Source organism: Mchenga conophoros, linkage group LG3, assembly GCF_057382185.1.
Source record: "Mchenga conophoros isolate Kocher_MC1m ecotype Shallow Benthic linkage group LG3, M_conophoros_male_GT1.1, whole genome shotgun sequence".
NCBI classification, from domain to species: Eukaryota; Metazoa; Chordata; class Actinopteri; order Cichliformes; family Cichlidae; genus Mchenga; species Mchenga conophoros.
The window spans coordinates 60796097-60801149 of NC_140528.1; the positions used below are offsets into that span (position 1 = coordinate 60796097).

Consider the following 5053-nt stretch of genomic DNA (forward strand, 5'->3'; position numbering starts at 1 on the left):
CTTAATCACTTAAGTGCTGGTTGCCTCCCACTGAAGAGAATATCCAGTCTGTCTGGCAGAAACCACAAGGTTTCTACCAGTGCGGATCTCAAAAAACCTTTTCACGAAAAATGGACCCCAACCGCTGAAGATACTTTGAAGACATTGACTCTCAAGCTCACAACAGCTCCTGTTCTTGGGTTTGCAGATCCAAAGAGACATTATATTGTGCACACCGATGCAAGCGCCCATGTTCTCGGTGCAGCCTCATATCAAGAACAGGAGAACAAGTTAAGAGTCACTGCCTGTGCCAGTAGGGGTCTCTCCAAGTCCGAGCAAAGGTACCCTGCACACAAGCTTGACTTCCTGTCTGTGAAGTGGGCTGTCACCCAGAACGTTTTCCGCTATCTCTATGGAGCAAAATTTACAGTGATGACAGACAATAATCCACTCACATATGTTTTAACATCTGCAAAGTTGGATGCAGTAGGGCATTGCTGGTTGGCCGTACTTTCCAGTTTTGATTTTGACATTGAGTATAGCGCTGGGAAGAACAACCAAGATGCAGATGGGCTGTTGAGACGTCCGTATCGGCATGCCTGTGATATATCTGATCAGAGTTCTGATGATGAGGAAAATGCCATTGAAGGCTTTACTGCACAGCTCTTGCGCCGCAACAAAGAGCCTGATTTTCCAACCGAGGCAGTAAAGGCAGTATGCAAGAGACATGAGTATTCCTCAACTCTTGAGGAGGAGGCAGCAGTATCATCGTCTGCACGAGTACAATGTTTGGCTATTGGAGCCTCTGCAATACCAGCAGATTTCTGTCAAACTGATGTAGCTGGGCCATGCCCCCTGAAGCAGATGTCTCTTTCCGATTGGCTACGTGAACAGAAATTAGATCTGGAGAGCTGAGAGAGTCTTGCAGAAAGCTACCAGTTAGCCATTGAGCACAGTCAAAAGAGTGCTTTGCGAAACAAACAAAGGTTTGACAGTCAAGTGCGGGAATCCACCCTTGCCAAGGGAAATAGAGTTGTTTTGAGGACTTGTTCAGACTCACCCTGTTGAATCAGTCTCAAAAGATTCTCCTTCACCTTATGATGTTTCCACTGAGGTCATTGAAGAAGTGAAGAACAGGAAGTTACTTGTTGGACTATTTGACCATATCCTACATTTATAGTGCACAAAGGTTAAAAAGATTGAACTCGTCTCCTTCTGCAGTACCAGGTAATACCAGGTATCACCGGTTTGCCTCACCGCAGGAGGCACTGTAGCTTAGCTGGTCAAAGCGCCTGTCTAGTAAGCAGGAGACCCTGGGTTCAAATCCCAGCAGTGCCTTGCTATTACCATTTGAAACCATCTTCTTCACAGTGTTGATTGCATTGTTAATCTTTGAGTTGGGAAATCTTTCAAAGTCTGTGTATGTCCTCAGTTATCCACCTCACGGTACTCTTGAGAGCTTTAAAAACTTCTTTTCACATCCTGATCCAAGAAGCTTCTTCAGTTCTAGAACAAATGCTGGAGGTGTCCCAGGCATTAAACCGCTAGTGGAGCTTCTGAGGGTTGTTCAGCCAATATTGATGTCTTGGGCGTGTCTAAATCTTCATTGTGTCCTCTTCTTGGAAACGAAGGAGAGAAAGCATAACTCCCAATGCTTCCCGCCATCAGCACCCGTTAATGAAATGTAATGGCATTGGTAGGGAGGTAAGGCACTGCCGGGATTTGAACCCAGGATCTCCTGTTTACGAGACAGGCGCTTTGGCCAGCTAAGCCACAGCGCCTTGAGCTGTGTGCCTCTGGCTACTGCCCAACAGCTGGTGGGGAAAAATGTGACGAACCGATTCAAACCTGTGTCTGCAGAGGTTACTTGGTTTTTCCCTTCCCTGAAGGAGGCACTGTAGCTTAGCCGGTCAAAGCACCTGTCTTGTAAACAGGAGATCCTGGGTTCAAATCCCAGCAGTCCCTGTTGAGCTATTTCAACATAAGAAGTTCTGTGTAGGCAACTTTTCCTCAATGTCAAAATAAAAGAAAGTAAGGTGTTGAATCTCAAGTTCAGAGGCACTAAAGATTTAGCAAAGGACACCCCAGCAGCTGTGCACCACGTGAAGATGAAAAAACATCTAAACTGAAAGTGTACTCAAACATGAAACTGCGCAACTGTAACAACAGATATAAATGGACCAGTATAGAAACTGGGTGAGGCAGGGTTATATTGAGCTTTCGTCCCAAAAGTAATGTCAACATTCTGCAAATCATTCGAGTAACTGATAAGAGAAGGTAAGACTGGTAGGTGTTGTGTTAAAATAAATGCCCAAGTGTTCTCTATTAAAAACAGCATAAGGAGGTGTTCTAGTCTTCTTGTTTCCTCTTATGTTATGGAAAAGTGTATAGGCAGCAGGAATTTGAGTCAGGTCTCGGTTTTTCTTGATGATGTCACTCCTTTCTCAGCTACACTTGAGAACCATGAGGAACGATCGCTGAAGGTCCTCCATAGGATGAAAGAATTTACTTTAAAGCTGTCGCCAGAGAAATGTCAGTTCTTCAGGACATCTGTCCAATATCTCGGCTATGTTGTATCATCAGAAGGGGTCAAAACAGATCCAGCTGCCCTCACTACCTGGCCAAGACCAGCTAAGATCAAGTAGCTTAAGTCTTTCCTTGGGTTCACTGGATATTACAGGAGGTTTATAAAAGACTATTCCAAGCTTGCAATACCCCTTAATCACTTACAGTTTTTTCTGAATGCTTAAACCCTAACTGTGATTCCTGTAGCACAACCTCTAAAACTATTCAGACTTATAGCAAAACCACTCACTGAGTTTGCAAAACTAAAAGCACAAAAACTGCTTTGCACTCAGTTTGCAATTTTGTAACAGACACTTTGCAAAACTGTAGGCACAATTCACTGCACAACACTCAATTACCAAATTTCCAACACACTCCTAGCAACAGTATACACATGTATGGCTATCATTAACACTAACTTGCCAACTGTCTGGCACACTTTCACATGTGAAATCTTTTTTAGATAATTAGTTCACTTTGCAATCAGCCTAAGCACTATAATACAGGTAAGCTGTGTGTGCGGAGTACAATGGAGGGAGCAGAAAGAGTGAGAAGTAGAGGAGGCCGAGGAAGAGGACGTGGAGGTCAAGAAGTAGGATGAAGAGGACGACAAGGACAAGGAGGAGCAAGAGGAAGACGAGGAGGGGGGAGAGGAAGGGTAGGAAGAGTAAGAAATCGAATTGCTGATGACATCAGAGCTACAATAGTGGACCATGTAATCAACCGTGGAATGACCCTGAGGGTAACTGGCCAACGGGTCCAGCCCAACTCGAGCCGCTACACTGTAGCAAGTACCATAAGGACATCTTGAAATGAGAATCGGTTAGTACAGTCACTTCGCACAAAGATTTGTGGCACTGCCATATGCCAATGAGAAACACACCAATACCATTGATGTAAAAATACTGAAATTGTTACTTTACAGAATTGCGAGATGACCAGATGCTGGGGGCAGAGGAAGCATGTTCACTGCAGACCAAGTAATCCATATAGTCATTATGGAGATTGCAAATAATCCTATATGTTGGGGGAAAACTCTGTAAAAGACCCAGGAGAAATAAAGACACAATGAGACAAAGTTACTTTCTTTATCAAACGTGTACACGGGTGAGCTGCTAAGAACAACTCACACCATGCACAGTGGCTTGGTAATTTTTATAGGAAAGACAGTGAGAACAGGATAAGAAAATACAAAACAAATAAAATAAACAACTCCATATGTGGCGCTAGTCTCGTCAGCAGAGAGCTGGGAGAAGGCTGTGAGAGATAAAACAATCTAAAACAATATGTCCCAGAAACAAGATGTCTTTGCTGGGAAAGTCTAAAAAGATCATTCTAAACTAATCTAACCATAGGCAAAGGGCAGACAAAAGGCATCTTTGTACATTTAAAAGAAGGTAAAGAAACATAGAATCATTTTTCCTGTAACACTATACTTGGAAATAAACACTTGTGTTTGTTTTGATTTGTTTGAATAAACACCAGTACTTGAAGTTTGGATCCCTCTATGCTTATGGATCTATGACAGAAGTATGAGCTCAAACTGACATAGCCTACCTTGTGCACAGAGAAAGCAAAAGCCAGATTTGTTTTGTATTCATACCATAAGTGTGCAGTTGGCGCATTGTGTGCTTAGTAGATGATGGCTTGTGTGTACTGTTTGATACGGAAACACCATTTTTACAAAGGTGTGAAGGGTTAATCTAGCTGTGTTCGCTTTTGCAAGAGAACTAAAATGTTTTGATAATTGGGTGACAGGTTTTATTTATTTGTGTGAAGAGTTTTGCAAAATTAGCCAATAGTTACAAAAAATGTGCTTAAGCAATCAGAAAAAACTGTAAGTGTTGGGTTTCTCCCACTGAAGAGAAAATCCAGTCTTTCTGCAAAATTTTATACATGTTAGGCATTTGTGTTAACCACAGTATTGTTGAAAAAAAAATACATGCCTGTTTTAAGATCATATTATAGTGCAGTAGACAAGGTATCTACTGTAAATATATTTGAATAAGCCACCTACAATATGTCATGAAAAATAAAATGTTTTGATCCTGCTCACCTTTAACTGACATCCAGCTCTGTGCTGACTCTCTTCCTGAGTACTGACACTTGTAGAAACCTTCATCAGAATCTGACACTGCAGAGATTTTCAGCTCCCCTCGGGTATCATTTTGAATAAGTATGTCATTGTGATAGTGTAATGGGAAGGCTTTAGGACCCAGGGGACCCAATGGAGGGTATAAAAGAGGAAGTAGCAGCAGCTGCTCTTCATTTCCACTGATGAGCGGCTGTGAACAATGGTTTTGTGAGTAGGTGAAGAGCCTGAGAAGTTTTCATTGTCTGCTACACAAACCGTTGTTTTAAACCTCTACAGCAGAGGTTCGATGTACAGGCTGTTTTTCTTTTAGTGCTTTTTTTTTTAATTTGTTGAAATGTATTTGATGTTTATTGTATTTTGTTTTTAGTAGTGATTTCAGAAGATAAGCCAAGATAAGCCACATGTGCAGCATAC

At 42.2% G+C, this 5053-nt stretch overlaps 3 non-coding genes across 3 annotated transcripts; 2 read left to right on the forward strand and 1 right to left on the reverse strand.

The window, feature by feature from the left end:
- The first annotated feature begins 1243 nt into the window (after window positions 1-1243).
- trnat-agu (transfer RNA threonine (anticodon AGU)) lies at window positions 1244-1317 on the forward strand. Its single transcript has one exon. It is a non-coding gene; the product is annotated as a tRNA-Thr (tRNA).
- A 369-nt stretch (window positions 1318-1686) lies between these two features.
- trnat-cgu (transfer RNA threonine (anticodon CGU)) lies at window positions 1687-1760 on the reverse strand. The gene has a single exon. It is a non-coding gene; the product is annotated as a tRNA-Thr (tRNA).
- A 110-nt stretch (window positions 1761-1870) lies between these two features.
- trnat-ugu (transfer RNA threonine (anticodon UGU)) lies at window positions 1871-1944 on the forward strand. Its single transcript has one exon. It is a non-coding gene; the product is annotated as a tRNA-Thr (tRNA).
- Window positions 1945-5053: the final 3109 nt, after the last annotated feature.